Source organism: Octodon degus, unplaced genomic scaffold, assembly GCF_000260255.1.
Source record: "Octodon degus isolate 3935 unplaced genomic scaffold, OctDeg1.0 scaffold00073, whole genome shotgun sequence".
Lineage (NCBI taxonomy): Eukaryota > Metazoa > Chordata > Mammalia > Rodentia > Octodontidae > Octodon > Octodon degus.
Genome location: NW_004524649.1, coordinates 5,269,447 through 5,293,492, shown reverse-complemented (window position 1 = coordinate 5,293,492; position 24,046 = coordinate 5,269,447).

Below are 24,046 nucleotides of genomic sequence, written 5' to 3'. Positions count from 1 at the left end.
GGGGGAGGCACTGCAGAGTGGTGGGGGGCGGCCTGAGGGGCTGGGAGAGGGTCCGGCCCACGCTGCGCCTGGGCTGGGACTGGTCACGCTGGCCGACTATGACTTTAAACAAATCAATTTATTCAAAACATCACTTTTGCCCTGGATGGGAACTATTTTTATGTTTAGAGGTAAGACGTGGCCTCACTCCCACTATGTTTTTTTCACTTTTTGTGGCAAGTTCTTGAAAGTGGCTGCTATGGATTGGATATAGTTTGTGTCACTCATGGCTTCTTGTGTTGAAATTTGGTCCCCATTTGAGGAATCAGGAATGTGGAAACTCAACTAGGCCACTGGGGAAGAGATTAGGATTACGAGGTCATTAGGGTGAAGCCACCATGATCCAGATGTGAAAGGAAGATAAATGAAGAGACACAGATATGTAAGTGCACATGACTGTTGGCTGTCCTGTGATATCTCATGTTACTAGGGAGTCTATCATCTCCATATGGCCATGCTAGACCTTGCACCCCCAGAACTGTGAGCTATGAAAAACCTTTTCTCTTTATAAAGTAGCCTACTTCCAGTGTTTTATTATAGTAACAAAAATGATCAAAGACAGCACTGATCATCAAGAGGCAGAATTCTCCAGGAAAAGGGCCTCAAGTCATATTGGGTGGTCACCCTTGGTAGTATTTGACATCTTCCTTAAGGAGACAGGAGGACCCTGCAGGTGGCAACCCAGTGTGTGATTCTTGGTTGGTCAAGGCTGCTAGACTTAGAAATCCTAGGAAATAATAAGAAAAGTCAGGGCTGGGCAGATAGCTCAGTGGTCTAAGCACCTGCCTGGCAAGTGCAAGGACCAGGGTTCAATCACTGGTACCACATGCCATGCCGCTGTGCCAGCCCAAAACCAGGTGTGATGGTGCATGCCTGTAATCCCAGTGCTGGGAAGACTGGAACAGGAGGATCACCACAAGTCCCAGCTGTGTAGCAAGACCCTGTACCAAACAAATAAATAAATAATTTTTTTAAAAAAAATTAAGAAAAATCTCTGCTATGAGGAGATGACCAGTACCTCCTTTGGATAGACCAGTTAGCAAATATCAGAAAGCTGCCCTTTGTTTGCTGACCCATCCCCATGCCTTGGCTCAGAGTTTGGTGGGCAGAGCCAGGCAGGGCTGGACCTGGGCCTTCCTGACTCACTCCCCATGTGGGCACCTGTTGTGCTCTCAGGATCCTCTCCAGAGACTGTCCTGAGACTGTGCCACTGTCAACCAGGGACAAAGACCATGCTGAAATGAGCAGAGCAGTTGCAGGCAGCCCCATGCCCTGGAGTGGATGAGACAGAATGCTGGCTTTCCTGCCCACTGCCTCCGGGCTGCCCTTGGCAACGCTACAGGCTCAGTATGCATTTGCTCCCAAAGTAGAGCCTGGACAAGATTTGCACTGAGGTGATTGCTTGGGAGCTGACCCCAGAATCCTAAAAGCACTGAAGATCAGGCAGAAGGGATCCCATGTACTTAGTGTACAGGTATCTGTGATAGGCATCTGGAGCCCTGTACTCCAGGACCCTCTGAAAGGATGTGGGGAAACTGCCCTTCCAAAAGACAAGGACCCTCAGATGTTTTCCCATCAATTCCCACTCACTGGGAGTCACTCCTGGGGTGTTAACTTCTTGGCATTTAGTTTTCCTCCACAGATAAGACAGGAAATACCCTTGGACCAACAAAGGCAGGAAGCTTCCTGGGTATAGGAGCGGGCAAGCATGGACAGTGTCCTAACAGCATCTGCCACATCCCCTTAATCAGAACAAGGATTTTTCCCTGCTCATCCTGGTCCCAGTGATTAAGCCATTCAGATGAAACAGAACAGCTAGTGGGACCCTGACCATAATGAGTATCCCCTCCCCTGTCACCCCAGAGGGTGGGGGAGGGTTGGAAGAGTGGGAAAACATTGATACAGGAATGCAAAAGACCCTGGCCTGGTGCAGACAAACTGCCTGAATGAATTGCTTGTTCTCAAACAGAGCAGGGACTTTATTTGAACAGTTAATCCTCGCATGTTGCAATAGCCCCTAGGTCACCCCAAGAAGATTATTATTTGCTGAGAGTGTTGCAGGCTGGGGAAATCTTCATGTACCTCTTTCCTTTTAAAGACCAAATCCGATGGCCAGGCCAAGATATTTGAAAGTGAATTGTGAGCCCTGTCTGCCAGCTGGGGGCATGCTGGGACAAAGGAAGGTGGCCCTGGCAGCACTGTGGGCCTGTGACCCTGAATACAGCAGGAAGGGTCAACACATTCATTCCCAAGTTCCACAGCATTCCTCCATCCTCCAAAATGCTACACTGAAAAGATCTGGTCCCCTTCATTTCAATGTATTTACGGTTTTGGATTAGCAGCAGCTCATGTGCCACATGTGTCTTGCTCAGTGTACAATAGATAAGTTTCAGGACCCTCTTGGATACCAAAGCCCACATATGCTGACTCTTTTATATAGAAGGGTGTAGCATTTGCATATATCCTACCCACTCTTTCTATGTACTTTACCGTTCCTAGATTGCTCGTAACACCCAATAAAGTGTGCATGCCATGAAAATAGTTGCTGTTCTGTATTGTTTGCAGAGTAGAATGCAAGAAAAAGTCTGTCATCATTGCATAGAATCAGTGTAAACCAACAAAGATAAAATCTCCCCACAGATCCAGCAAAATTCTAAACAAGTAGTTGCTACGACTGGAGAGTTATAAACTGGAGCCCTAATTCTATAGGGTTTTTTTGCAAATATATCTCATAAACACATTCAAAAGTCCATTTAAAATCCTAAATGACTACCCTTAGAAAAATACTCAAGATTCTCCAGATTTAACTGTCTGCTCCTATCTCTGCAATTGATAGATATCTCAAAGCTGATGCTTAATTTTTCCTGAATGCAATGACTCCTTCTTTAGCTAGTGGTTTAATTACCTATTTGGATATTGTAAAGTAGCGAGCAGAAGCCTCCCTTGAGACAGCATTAAGTAAAATCATTCAGACATAAAGGGGAACATTATCATTTTCAAGGTTACAAAAACCCTTTTGTAGATTGAGAAACAGATCTAAAGGATGCTTAGAAAAGACACAGGAAAAGACAGAAGTTATCATACGCTTTAGACAAACATCTGTGCATGTCTGTCTGCCAGAGTAAATCTATCAACTCTTTCATTCATTTGTTCGCTCAAAGATTTGCACAATACTCTTCCAACCACAAGAGAACTCATAATAGAACTATCATGAGTGACTCCTGGCCTTGGAAGCCACCAATCATGCACACTGGCGATAGGTGAGGTATTGCACATTGTACCCGGAGGCCCATCATTTTTTTTAAGTAGAAGTGACAAACACATTCCTTTTATTATTATTAGTGTTTCATCATTTTAATAATATTAGTTTAAAGCCAGAACATCAGGAGATAGTTAACATCAGGAGAATCTGAAGCAAAGATGCTGAAGCTGAGTTCGAAAGAGAAATAAGCAAGCTTGTGGGTTTCTTGTTTTGAAAGTGATCCCTTTCATCATATCAAGTCTCCAAGAGAACAAGGAATCATCTGGTCTCTTCCACTGGTGAATTAAGTAAGTAACACCCAGCACACCGGATGCTGTGGGGCACAGGAGCAAAGAGCTGGTCCTCTTCATGTTTCTGTTATTCTTCATTCCTTTACTCCACATTCTCTGATATTTCCTCAACTTTATTTTCTAAACTTTCTATTCAGAATTTCATTTATAGTATCATGTTTTTATTGTTCTCCAAAACACCTTTCTGCTCTCCAAATATTCTTTTTTAATTTTGTGGGAGGTCTTTGGTGCTGCTATTTTGGGAGGGATTGGTGTTAGGTTGGTTGGTTTAGGGATTGAATCCAGGGCCTCACATAGGCTGAGCACCTCATCTACCACTATCTACACCCACAGGCCCCAAATATTTTTTTAAGTTTATTGATAAAGCTCCTCATATAGAAAATTCATAAATCATGTGTATGCTTCAGTGAATTGTTAAAGATTAAATACATTTGCCTAAAATACCTCCCAAAAAAAGAGACAGGAAATTCTCCTCATCCCTTCCCCGTATTTTGCTTCTCAGCAGAAGTAATCACTGTTAGGTCTTTCATCACCATCTGTTACCTATTCTTAAACTTTCTATAAGTGGAAACATCGTACACATTCTTTGGTTTCTAGCTTCTTGCACAATGTAAGTTGGTAGGAGTCATCCATGTCTATATTTTGCAGACAGAAATGGATTTATAATTTCTTCATTTTTATTCCTATATTCACTTGTATTTTCAATTTCATATTTGTGTTATTTTAGTGCTATGTTCTAATGTATGGTTATGCCAAACTTTATTTATTCATCCTATTGTTGATAGGTTTGAGGACTATTTCCAACTTAGATTGTTAGAAAATTGTGGCTATGGGGCCAAGGAGATAGCTCGGCAGTCTAAGCACCTGCCTGGCAAGTGCAAGGACCCCGGTTGGATTCCCAGTACCACATGCTGTGCTGGCTCCACATTGTGCCAAGCCACTGGGAGCTATGCAGGGAGACCCTGTACCAAATAAACAAATGAATCTTTTTTTGAAAGTGTTTTTTTTAAAAAAGAGATTCCAACTATGAACATGCTTACACAACTCTCTTGAACACAGGGGACACAGATTTGATGGCTATGTCCTAGAACTCAGTTCAAAAGGTAGGTGAGCACCTGTGTATACTGTAACACAGGCTTCAAGAGTGATTGCACCCATTTACACTCCCAAAACCCCTGTAATAAATGTCTAATTATCGTCTCATCAACCGGTAAAGTATTGTTCATTTTTTTTAACTTTTAGTCATTTGGCAAAGTATGCAATGGTAATTCATTAACAGCTTCACTTGCATTTCCCTGCTAATGAAGTAACACTTCATGTCTTTAAAACTTCTTACTCATTTTTCAAATTGGATGGACTGTCTTCCTAATATATTTATAAGATATTTTGTTTTGTTTTGTTTTGTTTTCATAGTACTGGGGATTGAACACAAAGCTTTCACATTGATCTACATCTCCAGCCCATTTTATTTTGGGACAGGGTCTCCATAAGGAATTTTTCTGACATATTCAATACACCATTCCTTTGTCTGGGGTGTGTGTGTGTGTGTGTGTGTGTGTGTGTGTGTGTGTGTGTGTCTGTCTGTCTGTCTGTCTGTCTGTCTGTCTGTATCTCTGTAGTATTCCTACCCTGTGGCTTGAGTCTTTACCCTTTTATAATGAATGATTATTCAATCCCTCTAAGAAATGTTAGGCTTCCAAAAGAAATGAAGATGTCCTGTTGTGCTACTTCCTGGGCCTGTTTTCTCTCTCACAGTTAGGTGTGTGATCCACCCGGAATTCATTTTGCTGTGTAGTACAGGAAAGAATCAGCCACCTTTCTGCCCTATACGCAATCAGTTAGCCCAGAACCATTTGTTGGGGAGGCCGCCCTTTCCCTACTGCGCTGTAGTCACACTTTTGCAGTAAAATGAAGAGTCAACAGCCTGAGTCTGCTTAAAGCCTTGGGCTGCACAGTCTATCTGCCCACCCCGCGTCTGTTCCATATCTTCTTTTCATACAGCATCAGTCATTAAACTCATCCACTTTAACTCCAACAAGTCTTGTTCATATATTCTATATTCTCACTGTCAGTATATTTCTCAATGTCCACTATGATATCTTCCTCTGCCTATGGATTATTTAGAAAAGCATAGCTTAATTTCTAATATTTTCTTATCTTAGCAGTTTTTACCTGAATTCCACTGGCATCAGAAAATGTGTCCATAATTTTTTTTTTTTAATGTATTTGGTACAGGGTCTTGCTATGCAGCTCAGACTCATAGTGATCCTCCTGTTTTCAGCCTTCTCAGGGCTGGGATTTCAGGAGTGTGCCACTATGCCCAGACTCAGACTCAGTTGCCTGCTTAGTGTACCCAGGGGTGGGGCCAGTGTAGCATGTGGTACAGGGGACCAAACCCCGGTCCCTGCACTTGCTTAAGCAGGCACTTAGTCCACTGAGCTATCTCCCCGGCCCTAATCTTCACAATATTTTAAGGAAAAATTTGATTTATGACCCAGCATGTGACAATTTTTGGTAAAATATTCCACATGAATAGATCTGATGAGTATGTTGGAATTCACTGATTTTTCTTTCTCTTTGCTCTTATCAGTTACTGAAAGAAATATCTAATGTATGATTATGATTATGATTTTTATGTATTGCTTTTTATTATAGTACTTTATGTATTTTGAAGCTGAGTCATTAATTGTATGGCTTTCTTCTATGTGAAACATTTTATCATTATGAAATATTTCTCTTTATTTCTAGTAATTCTTAAAGTCTACATTGTCTGATATGAATATAGCTATACAATCTTTCTTTTCTTTAGTGTCTGTGTGATGTATTTTCCAAACTTTTCTTTTTTATATGTTAATATTAAGCTACATCTTGTTTAAGCAGCAAAACATTGAACTTTTTTTTTTATTTTAGGGAAGGGTCTATAGAGTGTTCAGGGTCTCACTACTAAATTGGACTCGTAGTGATTCCGCCTGTTTACAGCCTCCCAAGAGCTAGGATTACAGGCACACGCCACCACGCCCAGTCTCACTTGCTGTCAGCATGCCCTGGAGGCGGGGCCAGCAGGGCAGTTCTGGGAATTGGACCCCAGGCCCCTGTGCCTGCTTGCAGGCGCTTTAATCTGCTGAGCTATTTGGCTGACCTTAACATTGAACTTTTATTGCAATATAACATCCCTGGTTTTTAATTAAACTATGTAGTCTGTATTTCATGAGTATAGTACTGTATGTAAGTATGTATTACTATGGTCCTATCTATTACTTATTCTTATTCTTTTTCTTTTTATATTGCCATCTTTGGATTAACTATTTTTGGCTGGGGAGATGGCTCAGTGAAATAAGCACTTCCCTGGCAGGGGCAAGGACCTGAGTTCAATCCCCGGTTCCGCTATTTTTGTTATTCCACTTTTACCCTTGGTTAGTAAATTATACATTCATTCATCATTTTTTATTGACCTAGAGGTTATAACTACTAGGTACTGAATTTATTAAAAGCTGTTGTTGCTTAGTACTGATGCAATTTCTCAAGTAAGGATTTTTAAATAATTTAATTAAATTTATTCTCTCTCATCCTTTTCATTCTTTCTTTTTACTATGTTAATCATTTTAACCCTATAAGACAGTGAGTGTTATTTAGGGGTTTTTGCCAGTCAGTATTAAGATTAGACTGGCATTTCTCAATCTTAACACTATGGACATGGGAGACCAGGTAATTCCCTGTGTGGCACCAGTCTTAGCACTTCAGGGTGGTTTGTAGCATCCCTGGCCTCTACCTACCACTTGACCACAGCCTTCCTCTGAGGTGTAAAATGTCAAATGATGAAGCCCACTGTGTCCTGGGTGCAGAATTATCTTTAATCAAGAATAGCCAACTTAAATTTACACGGGTATGTTCCATTTTATGCCTGCTAATTTCTTCCTGAATTTCTGTGCTTTTCTTTTGGATAATTTTCCTCTGCCTTCAGTTTTTGGTACGGTTCCACTGACAGTCAACTCACTCAGTTTTTACAGTTCTCCCTACAGTTCTGTCCATTGTTACTTGATATTTCAGGGTGATACACATTCATGGTGAACATATATGTTTATTCTGACATTTCTGTTTCTGCTATGTGATTTTTATATTGTTGAGGACACTGTTTCTAACTTTATTTTGAATGTAGAGGGTTTTTTTGTATTTTTTTTTGTTGTTGTTGTTGTTTTTATTTTAGGGAAGGGTCTACAGGGTGTTCAGGGTCTCACTACTAGATTGGACTCATAGTGACTCACCGGTTTACAGCCTCCCAAGAGCTAGGATTATAGGCTTGTGCCCCACGCCCAGTCTAAAGGCTGGCAGGGGGGATGGGGCTGGTGAGATGGCTCAGTGTTCTAAAGCACCTACTTAGAACAAGCTTAGCAAAGCACAGAGACCGCGGTTTGATCCCCCAGCACCACATGGCAGCCAGCCCCGCCCTCTGGTGGGCTGAGCTGGCCACACACAAATAAATAAATAAATAAATAAATAAATAAATAAATAAAATAAAGGCTGGCGGAGGTTTTTGATTGTTTGTTTGTTTTTGTTTTGGCAGAACTAGGGATTGAACTCTGGCCCTTGTGCTTGCCAGGCAAGAGCTTATTCTACTAAGCCATCTCCCTGGCTTCTGAATGTAGAAATTTATACTCAACTTTTTCTTTCTTTCTTTCTTTCTTTCTTTCTTTTTAAGGTATTTAGTACAGGGTCTCACTATGCAGCTCAGATTCATAGTGATCCTCCTGCTTTCAGCCTCCCCAGCACTGGGATTACAGGTGTGTGCCACCATGCCCAGTTTCAGTGACCAGCTCAGTGCACCCAGGGGATGGGGCTGGCACAGCATGTGGTGCCAGGGATCAAACTCTGGTCCCCATGCTTGGCTAAGCAGGTGCTTAGTCTGCTGAGCTATCTTGCCGGCCCTCAACTTTTTGTGAGTGTATGTTTGCTTCATAAGACACAATTTTTCTCATCTGATTATTTTCAAAGTTTATAATCTTTCTGTTTTGAGTGTTCTTGTGGGCAATCCATTGTTATAGTTCAAAACCCAATGTGAATCTGTACTTTTAAATTACAATTAATACAAGTACTAATGTTTTGAGGCTTAGATTATGCCCTTATCTTGTGTCATCTATTTAGCACAATTTTTTTCTTGGTTTTTTATTATTATTATTATTTCAAATAGACTGAGCTTACTTCTGGCTTACAATGAGGTCTCATTGCTGCTTTTATGGTTTTATATTATTCCACAGAGTGATTGCCTGGGAAGATGGCTTTGCTACTTCAGGGCAACAGGGGGATAGTGGGGACTGTCTTCAGCATGCTGCAGAGAAGCAACACCACTAAGGGCAGAACACCCACGCTCTTCTACTGACTGTGCTGGTGAAAGAACCTCAGGGCAGCCTGTGGACAGACATGGGCAGTGAGTCAGGCAGATTGTGCTGCTGGTGCTCTGCGGGCTGCAGGCTCCTGGCCTTACTCCCAGGCAGCCAGTGCAAGAGGACCACTTCCATATCTCTTTTATCTTCAGCCTCAAAACTAAAGCCAGCCCCATCCAGGCCTTCTTTTTACTGCTCCCTGCCCTGCACATAACCTTAGGTGAGACATCACTTAACCTTCCACAGCAGACAGCTCAGAACTGAGTAAGTACCTCATAGATGCAATACAAGCTCCTGTCATTCTTATTGCTCAGCAGAACTTTTCCCAGGACACAGCAAACAACACCCAAGGAACTTTGATCTGCTTACATAGCTGTGAGAAAGCACCTTACAAAGCAAGGCTGCCAGCATTTTTATTATTTATATAAAATACATAAATGGGAGGAAGTTGCATAAATCACAAGCTGCTATTCTCATTGCAGTTTACAACCACATTATTTTATGAAAAACTGGACCATATTAAATTACCCAGGCCTTGGAAATTTGTAAACCTGTACAAATTCCACATTGGAAACAGCCGTTTATCTGTACTGTCACTTAAAACACAAATTATGATCGTTATAAAAGATTTTAATTCACATAAATTTACTGGTAAAAAACACACACCTAGGAGAGAAGCACTCAGGGTTCACCAAGCCTATAAAGATGCTGCTAGACGTCATTATGGTTGTTATGCCCTCTTAGGGTGCCTGCATTGGCAGGACATGGGAGGAGAAAAGCTCATAAGGACAGCATTCATGAGTGGTTACCATGATGGGCAGGGACCCTCTGAGAATGTGTGTACCGGTCAACTTTCTGTCACTGCAATGAATGCTTGGAAAATCTCATAAGGATAAAAGGTTTATTTTAGCTCACAGGTTTTAAAGGCTTCAGCCCATTGTCAATTGGCCCTGCTGCTTTTGGGTCCATGGGAGGAGCACAACGTGGGGAGGAGCAAGTGGCAAAGCAAAGCCACCCACTATAGGCCAGGATGTGAAAGAGAGGAAGAGGAAACTGGGCCCCAACTCCCCTCCAAGGACACATCCTCCAGGGACCAGAAGATCCGCCACCAGATACCCCTTATTAAATGTTCACCACCTCCCAGGAGTGTCATGCTGGGGCAAGAGTCTTTACCACGTGGGACACTTCACTCCAAACTGTAACAGCATATAACAGAATTGTCCCACCTAGGAAGTAGGGACTTGAAATAGTTATCCACCAACTCACCCAGGCTTGCTGAGCCCTTGATACTTGCATGTTGTCATGCAGGTGAGTTGAATAAGCTTTGGGGTTCTTCAGAAAGCCTCTGGAAGAGCAGCAGAGAAATAAAGATGCTTCAGTGGGAGATTTTCAGGGTGTATTAGAACTGTCCCTGCAGTGCAGATGGACTCAGTGACCAAGGAGGACAAACTGAGTCATCCACAGCATCTGTTACAAATGTCTTGAAAATTTGCCATTATTGTAGGCAGCTAAGTTCCAATAGAAAGTAAGGAAGAGTGTGAGAGGGACTGGGCCTTCCAGGAAGTCAGCATAAAAGATAAAGACATCAAGATTATTATAATACAGTTCAGAGGCACAAGATGGTGACACAGTGGCCAGGCCTGAAGGTCTCCCAAAAGGATAAAGAGCAACTTGAGATTATACTATAATTGGTACCACTGGGTCCAGGAAGTACAGATAAGCATCAGCTGCCCAGGTAAGTGGCAGAGAATCCAGACCAATCCCTTCCCCTAAATGCTTTTGTTCTGTCCATGCACCCTTGCTACATAACTCATATCCCTGCTGTATCAGCACTAGCTGAGCAGCTCTACTAGTAATCCTATAGTTGATTGTAGTTTGATCCACATTCTACACACATTTGGCTTTGCTTATAAATTGCCCCTGACAAAGAACTTCAATGACCACCCACCCAAAACCTCTCTTGGAATCCAGGAGCTATTCTTCTCTCCTTATTTCCAATGAAACTCTCCTAACTTCTTTCTTTGTTGCATAGGTTTATTCCTCAATGTTGGGAGACCATAAACTCAGCATGTCTGACACTTAACAGGTCAGGAGTGATATTTTTCCTATAGCACTCAAGACACACTCAAATGTGTTACTGTGTGAATCCTTTTTCCATCCTGTTACAGGAAGGAGAATGCCTTATGCAAGTGGATCATCCTTAATCAGAAATCTGAACTGTTCCTAACTTCAAAAGAGCAACAACATGATACTATATATGGGAAATCCTTCCCAATACTGTATATTGCATTCAAAATTTGGGTGCTCTAAAGGTACTGTAAGAATCTACCTTCAGCTTGTGTGTACATCACATATATGAAATATGCATGAGCTATTTGTTTGGTCTCATGATATCTCACTGTGCACACGCAAATGTTCCGAAATATGAGAAAAAAAATTTTTCAAAGTTCAAAACATTTTTAATGAAGAATTTTGAATAAGAGATACTCAACCTGTTACATTGTTTCTTCTACAACTTCATCCCAACAGAGATCTGGATCATTATAGTTATCTTTCCTTTTATAAAATCCTTTTTCCTTTTATTTTTATGCTTGGGCTCCAACCCAGGAGTTCACACATGCTAAGTACATGCTCTGCCTCTGAGCAGCAGCCTAGCCCAAGTGTCATTTCTTAATCTAGTTTTTCTTAGCCAGGTAACAGAACCACCACAACTTTTAACACAGAATGCACTCAGAGTCAGTAGTCAAATGTATCTGAAATTAAAGCCAGCACCAATATAACATTTTGATCACCGTATCTGTTACAGAAACATCTAAGTGGGTTAAAACCATATAATAACTCTGGCCCCGGGTTTTCCAGGCCATTTAATTATTAAATTCCTCCTTTGAAAGGGATCTCTATTGTATGCAGTTTAGACCAGGGTGGGTGGCAAAGGCTTTTTCTGAGGTCACCAGTGCTTTTAACCACTGCCGAAAGAGCATCCCGTGCTGATTAACATACCTCGGATTAACTAGATTTCACATGCAGCAATCATACTCCATTCAGCTGGGCCCATCTCTGGTGAATCGTGGACATTAATGACAGTTGCAAGAGCTCAAATATTATATAATCACTAATTACATTCTGTGCAATTAGCGGAGGCTCATCAGTGTGAATCACTAATGGCTGATCACCCTGTTCTCTCTGGGAGGAAAGAGATGGTTGGCATACTTTTCTGATTGTATTAGCATAGACACAAACGCTATTAACAAACTTTGGCAATCGTGAAGAGCCTGGCTGTTGTGATGAACAGAAGCAAGAGGCCCACCTGATGGGCACAGAGGCTCCATAGTGAAGCTCCGAGCTGTATGCTGCTGATTTTCAGGGTAACTCACTCCCTGGCCACCTCCAGAATGGAGAATGCATAGGATGTCCTGGCCACCAGCCAGTAAGGGACTCACACATGGGTATGCTTCAAAACAGAACTAAAAGTACCCTGCAGACTTGTATTTTCCAAAAATGGGTTTTCTGAAGCCAAGTTTGAAGGAGTTGTGGGATACTGGAATGTGAAGCTGGTGGCCAATTAGGAGCAACACCTGTGAAACAGGAACGCGTCGGGATAAAATGTATTGACCTCCTCCATGTTGGATCATTGTCTTAGCTACCTAGTGCTGTCATAATAAACATCATATGCTAGGTGACTTCTGCAGCAGGAGTTCATTATCCCAGTCTGAGGCCAGGAGTCAGAGAGCCATGTATCAGGGATTGGTTTCTCCTGAGGCCTCTCCTGGACTTGTAGGGATGGCTTCTTTCTTCACCTCCTCCTTCTCTTCCTCCTTCTCCTCCTCCTCCTCCTCCTCCTCTTTTTTTTTCTCCTCCTCTTGCTCCTCCTTTTCCACCTCTCTCCTTTTCCTGCTCTTCCTTTTTTCTTCTTCTGTTCAGGGTCCCTTCTTATGGTCTCTCTACTGTGTATAATATTGCAGATATCCCTTTGTATGTATGCTAATATAAATTCCTTCTTATAAGGGCACCAGCCAGAATGGATTAGCTTCCCCCACATGACCTTGTTTACCTTAATTACATCTTTAAAGGCCCTTTCTCCAAATACAGTCCCATGCTGATCTCCCCAATTAAAGCTTCCACACAGCAATTTGGGAAGGATACAGTTCAGCCCCTAATAGCCACAATGCCCACAAGCTGTGTGTCTCAGTCACTTTTTGCCATTTCTGGGACAAAATACCTGACACCTAAAATTAAGGAAAGAAAAGTTTATTTAGCACACAGATAGTGGAGGTTTCAGTCCATACTCTGCTGGCTCCAAGGCAGATGGCAGCCATTCATGGGGGTAGAAAACAGTAAAGAGCAGAAGAGGAGCAGCAGCTGTGGCATCTATCAAGATTCTTTCTCTCTTACTTCCACATGAACTGTGAAGACCAGAGCTCCCCAACAAAATGGTGGTGACTGCTGCAATATCCAAGCTCCTCTAAAGTGGTGCAGCTGTGTCGATCAAACTCCTCCAAGGGGGCTGGGGAGATGGCTCAGTGGAATAAGCACTTCCCTGGCAAGTGCGAGGGCCTGAGTTCAATCCCCAGTTCCAAAAAAAAAAAAAAAAAAACTCCTCCAAGGAAATGGCACCCAGAAGCATTCCTCAATCCCTTTAAATACCCTTCAAGTGCTGAGTCACTCTGGGGCGAGCCCCTCCATGCCTAGGGTGGGCCCACCCTACCCCACCTTGCCCTCCAGGGTGGGGCCTGCATGCCCTAGGGCATGATGAGCTGCCACAATGTATCAACCACCACAATCCACCCATTGTCAACTTGGCAACTACACTTATACTTCTTTAAACCAGTCTCCAGATACAATGACATACTCATCAACATTTCACATTTTGGACATTATAACACAGCTTTAATAATCCTTATGAATTATTATTAAGTCTATCAACATTGTATTACATAAAAACAATACTGTTTTGCCCCTAGGCCCCCCAAAACTCATGTACATCCCTTTATATACAGTCATTTAGTCCATCTGCAAGAGTTTCCAAAGCCCTAACAGTTTCAGCATTGCTGAAAAGTTCAAGTCCCAAATTTCCTCCAAGATCAAAGGCAAGCTCTTAACTGTGAGCCCCTGTACAAATGAAAAGTTGAACACTTCCTGCATTCAATGGCACAAGATAAACATTACCATTCCAAAAGGCATTCACAGCAGGATACAACTCATTGGGACCAAAGTAAGTCCAAAATCCAGAAGGGAAAACATTAAATCCTGTAGTTCCGCGTGAAACATCCAAAGCAATCTGTAATGAGTTGTGAGCTCCAAAAGTCTTACATGGCTCCACCCTTATGGCACTTCCACTGGTATTCTGGAACTGGCTTTTCTCTCTCCTTTTAGCTTTCCTCAGATAACCCACATTTCTGGCTTTTCCAAACTTTTGGAATTTCCAATGAATAGACTTATTATTCTCTGCTTTGTACACTGCCCTCTCAGGGGCACATTTGCCAGTTTCCCAGGCATTCTGAAATCTAGGTGTAAGTCTTCTTAACCTCAGAACTCCTGCATTCTGAATGCACCTAAAACCAATGCCAGGTGGATGATGCCAAGGTCTGCTGCCAGCTGGAACAGCAGCCAGGCTTTCTTCTCTCTTGGTTGTAGGGGTTGAGTGTCTGGATTGCTGAGCACTCTGACCCTGATTCCAAGGAACAAATTCTCTATACCCATGCTATTCTGGAGTCCGGTGTGGCCACCGCCTCCATTCTGAAGCATGAGGCTCTGCAGCTTTCTCCTCAGAGAAAAGTCCCTCGCTCATGCAATTCTGAGGCTGCAAAGGGAAAGAACCTGCCACATCCTATGATGCCCTCAGGACATCTTTTCTACTCTCCTGTTCCTCGTGGGCAATGGAGATCTCAGTTCCATCTTTGTAGTCCGCAGCCTTCCTGGTGCTTCCTCTCTAACCAAACACAACATTTTAAATCATCCTGCTGGACTCTTTATTCTTGTCTCTCACCATATAGCTGACTAAAAGCCCTCAACAACAGCCATGCCACTGCCTCAATACTCAACTGCCTTGATATTTCTTTTGCAAGATAAACTAGTCCACTGTGCTTAATCTCAGCTTCAGGCAAAGTCTCTGGACAGGAGCAAAATGCAGACAAACCAAGCCATAACACAAATCATGTGGAGTCCAGCAATCACTGCTGTCTTTCTTCCCAGAAGAAACCTCCCCAGCCTGGTATTTACAGGCAGGCTTCCTATCAGCATTGTGGTCTTCTGAGCTCTAACAGAATCTCCCACATAGAAGAGCCAAAGGCATTCCAGCTCTTTGCTAGTAGGCAACCTCTCCAAACCTTTCCTATCTCTTCCCATAAGCCATTCCCAAACGCTCATAATCCACATTTTCAGGTATACTCATAGAAAAACTCCACTCCTCTGGTACCAAATTCTGACTCGGTTACTTTTTACCATTGCTGGAACAAAATACTGACACCCAAAATTAGGGAAAGAAAGGTTTATTTAGCTCACAGTTAGTGGGGGTTTCAGTCCATACTCTGCTGGCTCCAAGGAAGATGGCAGCACTATGTGTCCTCCAACCCAGACATCCTTGCTGGAGGCTGATGACAGGATTGAATGAAGACCTCAAGCATGCCTGCCATCTGATGAGAACTGCGTGCTCCAGAATGCCCAAGATCAGCCACAGCTGACTGAATGGTGAGGGGCCAGTGTGACTACAGTACTGAATTTTAGTATTTTTTTTTACTTCAGCTTAATTTTAAAACTAACAGTGTGCAAAAAATATTTTTCTGTTAAAGACAACTTTTAAAGATACAGGATTCAACCATCTCAGTGTTCAAACTGAAATGTACTTAAAGTATAAGTGTATGCTGGAATTCAAAAACTTAGAACAAAAAGGGACAAGTAAGATTTTAATAATTTTATGTTGATTACATGTTGAAAGAAAATGTATTATTACATTGTGCTAAATAAAGTCTGTTTCAAAAATTAATCTTACCTGATTCTTTCTAGGTTTTTTGATATGGCAACTTGAAAATATAGTCTGGTTCATACTGTATTTCTATTAAGTGGCTTTGTGTTATTCTCCAAAATTGGGTTACTGGATAAACTAACATATAAATTCCTTTTGAAAAAACAATCAAAGCTCCAGATACTTTTGTGTCTTTTCTCCTAAGATTAAAATAATGAAATCATTTCTTCCTGGATACTAATATATTATTTAATCTCTCATCACTTGCCATATTTGTAAGTTTCCCCAACAGTGTATAAAACATAGCTAGATTTAGAGATCAAGGTAATTTTCTCCATAATGAGAAGATTCTTCCTTATCAATTAGTACTGCTTCCAGACACCCCCGGCTTTCTTCCCCAACACTGTGGCTTAGCTTGCCCCCCACCTTCCCTCCTCAGGAGCTGAGAAGTCCCTGGAGAGGCATACAGTGCCCTTTCTTCATTTCTATGTCACACATGCTGGAAGCCCCCTCTCATCTCTCCACCTATGTGTGAAAGCTCCCTGGGTCTCTGGTTAAGGGATGCCTTTGAGATGGGCCCAACATGTTGAAGAGTTGGAGGGGCTGTGAGAATCAACTTCAGGGTTTGGTGCAATTACTTTAGGAACAGGTTTCTTATTATTACAAGACTGTCCTCTTAAATGAAATAGTAAAACCCTCAATGTTAAATATGACATTAAAAGTGAAAGAATTACAATTTTAAAACCACAAAGAATTGCTTGATATTAGGTCAAGATAACCAGTTGGTTGTCTTCAACTTTTCCTGTACTTTTTGTTTGTGTTTCAGTTTTGGTTTATTTGTTTGGTTTGGGGGCTGAGATGGAACCCAGGACCTTGTACATGTTAAGTGCTTGCTTTACCCCTGAGCTTCAACACCAACTTCTCACACTCCCTTAGGCAGTTTAATCCCTTGATGTCATAAAGAATGGCAAGCAACAGACCCCTGACCCAGGGTGCAGCTGGGCCTTGTGCTGCCCACCAAACCTTCTGGTAGCTCTAGTTCTCACCCTAACCCAATAGGAAATATCTAAAATTCTCTAAATCACCAGAGAATTGATCAAATACCACATTCTCACTCTAAAATACACAAGGGGCAATCAAAGAGTTGATTTTTGCCTTATCTCTTTATTCTTTCTGGTGTCACTCAGCCTTTAGAAATAATGAAATCAATGCAAACATTTGTTGGAAGGGTGCCTGCTTTGAAGATCATTGCTACCTAACTGCCTTGGTCATTTACATGGAATCCAGGCAGGATTTCAAAGAGTCTTTCACCCTTGTTACTAAGATAAAAGAAAGACTCAGGTGTTGAGTTTGTTCTGTGCATGCATCTGTGTACGTGTGTGTATGGCTTAATATTTGATGAGGCTCCTGTTTCCTGCACCCAGGGTTCCCATGTGAGTTTTATTTTTCTGTCTTTTAATTGAAGTGATGCAGATTAAATGGAAGATGAAAAAATGCATTCACATTCAAAAAGGGAAAAATATTTACAGCCAGGAAACTGAGGTGGAACTGTCTGGCCTCACATACAGGAAGCAAAAGTTTTTCTGCATATGGGGCAAAAGCAACATACGCACAGTGGCTAACACCAGGAAACACACAGGAGGAGAAGTTGGTAAAAAGGAATCTGAAGAAAAATGCAAAAGACCTAGCTCTCAAAACTTAGGAGCAGATGAAGAAGAAAGGGCTAATGTGACAAGTTCAGCAGGAAATATGGCAAGAGAAGAAGCCAGAGTTTGTTAGGAAGCCTTCCTAAACGTAGTGTTACAAAAACCATATCTAAAAGACAGGAAGTCAAAAGCTACTTCAAGTGATTAAGGGAATTTTTGATTTATATTATATGTCCTTCTGCACTTTTTAAACTTTCTTAACCTGTACAAATGTAATTTTCAGAATATTTTTCATTTGAGAAAAAATAATCCACTCTGCACCTGTATTTCTCAATTATTTCTCATCACCCACTTCACAGTCCCCAGCCTGACATCCAACGGCACCCCAAAACATTGATACTCTTATTTGCTCTGACTTGCAAGTCCAAGAAAACTTTCATAATTTCACTCCATCTACTCTCTCAAGTGACTTTCTAGTTAGCAAAAACAATGGACACTTTTCCCCAAGGCACTCCCCTCTTGCCTGCTCTCTGTGCTTCTTCCCTCTCCTATGGGTGACATCTTCTTGACCTATGTGCCCCCTGTGCATACCTATAGCTGACCACCTAGTCTGTCCTCTCCAAAGTGCCAGTTTCCTTGCTGATGACCTATAAAGCAGTATAATTGGCCTCTCAAATTCAACATGTCCAAATTCCATGTCTCCACCTTCTCCCTTCCAGCCTGCTCCTCATTCTGCAGTCTTCACTCTTTTGATGACTAGCCCCTAAGCCAAAAAAAGAAGAGGGTTCCCTCAGTTCTACATCTTACCTGTGAAGCTCTAGAGACAAACTACACTGAAATAGAATTCCCATAGTGGAAACTGAAAACAAAGACCAAGTTCAAGGAGCAAAAAGCATTTTTAAGAAAAACAAATATCATGAAGCAGAAGATGGAAACCTCACAAAGAAAAGAATCAATACCTGAAAAACAAAGACATATCTTTGTCTTCATTCAAATGACATGATTGTGCATATCAAAAATGAAGATATTGGGCTGGGGAGATAGTTCAGCAGTCTAAGTGCTGCCTGGCAAGCCCCAGGAACTGGTTTGGTTTAGTTTAGTTTAGTTTACTTTAGTTTAGTTTAGTTTAGTTTTGTTTTGTTTTGTTTTGTTTTGTTTTGTTTTGTTTTTGGAACTGGGAATTGAATTCAGCCCCTTGCACTTGCCAGAGAAGCGCTTATTCTACTGAGCCATCTCCCTGGCCCAGGGATCTGGTTTTGATCCCTAATACCACATGCCGTGCTAGCCCCAAAACCCTGGGCTTGCCCTGCCAGCCACCAAAACTGGGTGCAGTGGCGCTCGTTTATAATTCCAGTGCTGGAGAGGTGAAAACAGGAAAATCAGGATCACTACAAGTCCAAGATATGTAGTGAGACCCTGTACCAAATAAATAATTAAATAAATATATAATTTTTAAAAAAGCAAAATCAAAATATTTATAATCTGTTAGAACTAATGGATAAATTGAATGAGGCTATTGGGTAAGTTTCACATATACAAATAATCATTTTTCTGTACACCCACAATAAACAACTGGAAAACGGATGCTTTTTTTTTTTTTTCTGCAGTACCAGGGATTGAACTCAGGCCCTTGAGCTTTCCAGGCACGCACTTATTCTACTGAGCTATCTCCCCAGCCCCGGAAAATGGATTCTTTAAAGGCTGTTTATAATGGCATCAAAAGTGTCAAATATCTATGAATGAATATAAAAATAATATGGGCAAGACACTTATACTCCTATAAAATAACACTGAGAAAAACTAAAGAGATGAATAAGTGGAGAGATACACCATGTCTATGGATTGCTAGGCTCAAAATTATCAAGATAGAAATTCTTCTCAAACCAAAGTATTTATTCAAAGTAACTCTAATCAAAATCCAGTGAGCTCATTGGAAAGCTTCTCACCCTGACTAACTATATATATTAATACCTGTGAACTAAGCAACTGCACTGAAGATGATAATGTGTAATAGTAGTTTCATGGTTGGAGTGTCTGCCATTCTGGTCTTCTGAATACGGGCTGTTTGTCATGACATGCCAGTTGCTGCTATGCTCTCTCTCAGGTAGATGGTTGTTCAAAAAGAAGGGGGTGGTGAATGAAAGCAAGAGACAGGAAAAGGAATATTGTGGGACTGTCCTGCTTCAAGTTTGTATATGGTTAGTTTTTTGGACTTATGTGTAAACATGAGAAGTATATAATTCTTTATACCTATTTTTAAAATATATTCTAATTTTTAAATGTTTTTTATCATATTTTGTAGGGACTTAAAGTTCAACATATCAATACTTGATAAAAAAAATACCTGTTCCATGTTATGCCTAAGATGTCTGATATTCAGACAGATAGTGAGGTTAAGATTAACAGCCCAAGTTGTATGGTAATAACAATAAGCTTGTCTTCTGCATGGTTAACAACCTAAGTTTGCAGACCAAGTAGAGAAAAAGGAGGGCTGCAAGGAAAGCCAACTTTTTGGCCCTAGCCTTCCAAGGTCAATTAAGACTCAGGACATATGAGAACTTGTACTGTTACATCATGTAACTTGGTAGTGTCCCAAATTTTCTGATCAAGGAGATAATGGGGCCAAAGAGGAAAGTGATTGATGATGTAGAGTGTGCCTAAGGAGAGTCACATGGAGAGAAAACATTCTCTCAAGCTTTCACAGAGAGCACATTGGCCAAGCAATGGCCCTGAATCATCCACATGGCTGACACTGACAAAGGATCTACAATCTGAGGTACAGGATCTCAGGATAAATCCTGAGGGGATTTCACTGACCTTATCAGACCCAAAAGCTACAACTCTTGTTGCATAGGTCCTGCTTTACCTTGGTCTTAACCATCCAGCAGAAAAGTATAAAAACGAAATATAAGAAATAAAGCCATGTTGTTATGTTGAGCTATAAGGGACTCAGGTCAACAATTTCTGACATTGCCAGTCAAGCGGAAGACACAATACTATTATGGGCTATTGGACTCTTTTAGAATATTTTGCTGAGTTTACACACCTATAATAGTCAAATAACGGAACTTAACAAAAAAAAGAGGGGATACAGATGAACGTCCATTTTGTATCTGTGTATTCAGAGTGGTTAGGATAGATATATAGTTACATTTTCTTAATGAATAGAAGGATTCATTCTAATGGTATTTGTAAATAGGATATCATGTCTGCATCTTGTACAACAATTAACCACTAGGAAGAATGTATGCAATGTGTTAATTATTGAAACTGTCCTCCCAATTTGATTTGAAACTGTCTCATTGCTATTTGTTTCTCAATAAAATTATGGGGGAAAAAATCCAGTGAGCTTTATTTTAGAAATGGACAATGTGAATTTTATAATATGTATTGAAATGCAAAGTACCTAAATCAACAAAGAGCACCAAAACCAAAAGAACAAAATAAGACTTAGAGACCCTTGCAGGTTTCAAGAGTTGCAATAAACATAAAGACATACAAACAGACCAATATGACAAACTAGAATCAAAAATTTAACCCACAAATATATAGTTAATTTTTCCAAAAAGGAAAGGAAAGTATTTTCAATGAATAGTGGGAAGCACCTTGAAGTCTATTATTTCCCACTGCTGAGATAAATTGCTCTCTGTTTCACTACAAATATTGCTGGCTGACTCAGAGCATAAAAAGATCACCAAGAACTTTCAGCATACTGGGGATGGCATTGTAGAAAAAGGCCACCTGCAGAGGAGTGGCGATTAGATTGGGCAGGGATTTTTCATCAGACAGACTGGATGTTATAAACAATGAACAGATTTCGAAGGGGATTTAGTTTTATCCTAGAAATGTGTGGGGATAGCCTTTCTGAACAGTGAACCAGTTGTGTTTCCAGGTTTACTGCCACATGCCCTGTCTTAGGAAGTCACTTATGGACCCACAGCAGGGAGGAGATGTGGCTGAAGGCCAGGAGGTGGCAGTGGAGGCAGAGATGTGCCAAAGCTCCTCCGATGGACATTCCCCAGGAGGCAGCGGCAGAGGAGGAGGACTCAGGGGTCCCTACAGGGAGGCTGTGAGGAAGGCTGCCCAGATGGGCAGGGGAGAACTTGCAGAGAGAAGCTTGGCAGATTTGCCTCCATGAAGAGAAGAGAAGGACATTCTCAAAATGTTCTGAGGGCACCGCCACTGTCAGTGTGAGGACTGTGTGATGTGAATCTTGGTTCCTGTTCAATTGTCATGATCAACAGCTGTTGGGGTGAGGTGTGAAGCTTCTGAATGTCACAGTCCACCCTCTGCTACAGTAAAAGGCACTGACATTTTGGAAACTTTCAGATGACTATGAGTGCTTACATTTGCCCAGTTAACTATATTGTATAATCAGAGAGTTAAATAAATAAATAAGAAAAGGACTCATGACCATCTCTTTCTCACTATCTGTATTAATCACTTTCCTATCTCTGGGGCAAAAGATATGATACCCACAATATGGAGAAGAGGCTTTAGGCTTATGGATTCAGAAGGTTTAGTCCATGGTTAGCTGGCCCCAGATCACTCCCACTAATGATCCCCCTCCAACCATCTCCTAATAGCACACTAAGCTATGAATTCATCAATGGATGAATCAAATGATGAGCACAGTGCCCAATCACCTTCCAAAAGCCCTACTTCTACATACATGAAACTTTAAGGAAGCATTTTGGACCATGACAATTTGCACAAAAATTAATCCAAGGTATCCCATAGACCTAAAAAAATAAATAAAATAAAATTATCATCTCACAGGAGAACATATAGAGTATCTTCATGAACTAGGAAAAGATTTGTTAGATGGGACACGAAGCTCTAGACCATAAAAGAAAAACAAATGATAAATTGCATTTCATCAAAAGTAAATTTCTACCCACTTTTAAAACAGCACTAAGAAAGTGTAAAGAGGCATAGCTCAGTGGTACAGCACATGCCTAGCCTGCTCAGGGCCCTGGATTATGATCACTAACATGAAGTGAAGACTAAAGGAAGGGCGGAAGGGAGGGAGGGAGGGAGAAAAAGAAAAAAGAAGGAAGGAAGGATGAATGATGAATGGAAAGAAGGAAAAGATAGCACACAACAGCCTCCACTCCTAACACCAGAGCTATGTCGAATGGCTCTGCTATGATTTGAGCATTTGTATAACTCAAAAATTCATGTGGAAACTCAATCCCCATTGCAATCCTATGAAGAGGTCCGGGTTTTAGGGCAGCAAGTAAGGTATGAGTGCTCTACCCTTAGGAATGGGATTAATTCCCTTAAGGAAGTGGCTTTAGAGAGCTGGCTGGCCCTGTCATCTCCTGTCAGGTCACACAGTGAGAAGTGGCAGACTCAACACTGAAGGCAACACTCATCACGCACTGCATCTGCCAGAACCTTGATCTAGGGCTTATACAACTCCCAAACTATGAGAACATTGACTCCTGTTCTTCACATGTTATTCAGTCCTGGCATTTTGTTATCACAACACAAATAGACTAATACAGATACTCATATAAACAAAATGTCATCCTGAACCCTTACTGGATTGGGACAGTCAAGTATAAATAGAGTTCTGGACTATGCTGCCTGAGGGTTTTCTAGATCCATACACTTCCTTGAGAGTATCATTAGATTGTACCACTATGAATGTGAGCTGTCATAGTGAATAAGTTTATATGAGTCCTCAGAAACAGCCCTCTCTGCCTCAGCCAAGAGGTTTACCATAAACAGTTTATCTGCGGAAACTGGCAGGAATTATTGCCATCCTTAAAGATCTAAAGATAGGAAAGGTTTTCCCTAATATATCTTTATTTAATTCACCAAGCCAGCCCTATAATACGTAAGTCAAATATTAGAGGATGATAGTGGACATCCAAGTCAAAACTGCAATCAGAGTGGCTGCACAGGTGTGGGCCCTTTGGTGGAGCCACCTAGCATAGTGTGCCACCCTGAATTTAGAGAATGTATCATTTTCCACGCTTGTCAGGAATGAGGATGGAAGCAATGTTTGCCCACATAGCGTGGACAACTATGGATATTTGTAGACATAGAGCACAGTGTTGTAAATGTTCCCTTCCTTAGATGTATGGATAAGTACTCTGTAGTCCAAAGAGACCTTGACTGGTAGGACATCCTGCAGGAGATCACATTAATCACAATGTCACGTGTCGGTGATATCATATTAACCAAACAAGCAACTAGTAGTAAAATACATGAGCTTCAGAGGAAGGAAGGAGATCAGATATTTGAAGATCTAGGATCCTACCCACTGTTAGCTGATGTCACACTCACTGGTCTCCTCACTTCTGTTGCATGATGCTTTCCCATCCTTTCACTCATTCTTTTTTTTTTGCAGTTCTGACTTTTTTTTTATACTTTTTAAAGTTTCTAATACTAGGAGAAGATATCATACAATGTCTTTTAAATAAATTGCAAGTCAAAGATACAGTATAAATCTTAGAACA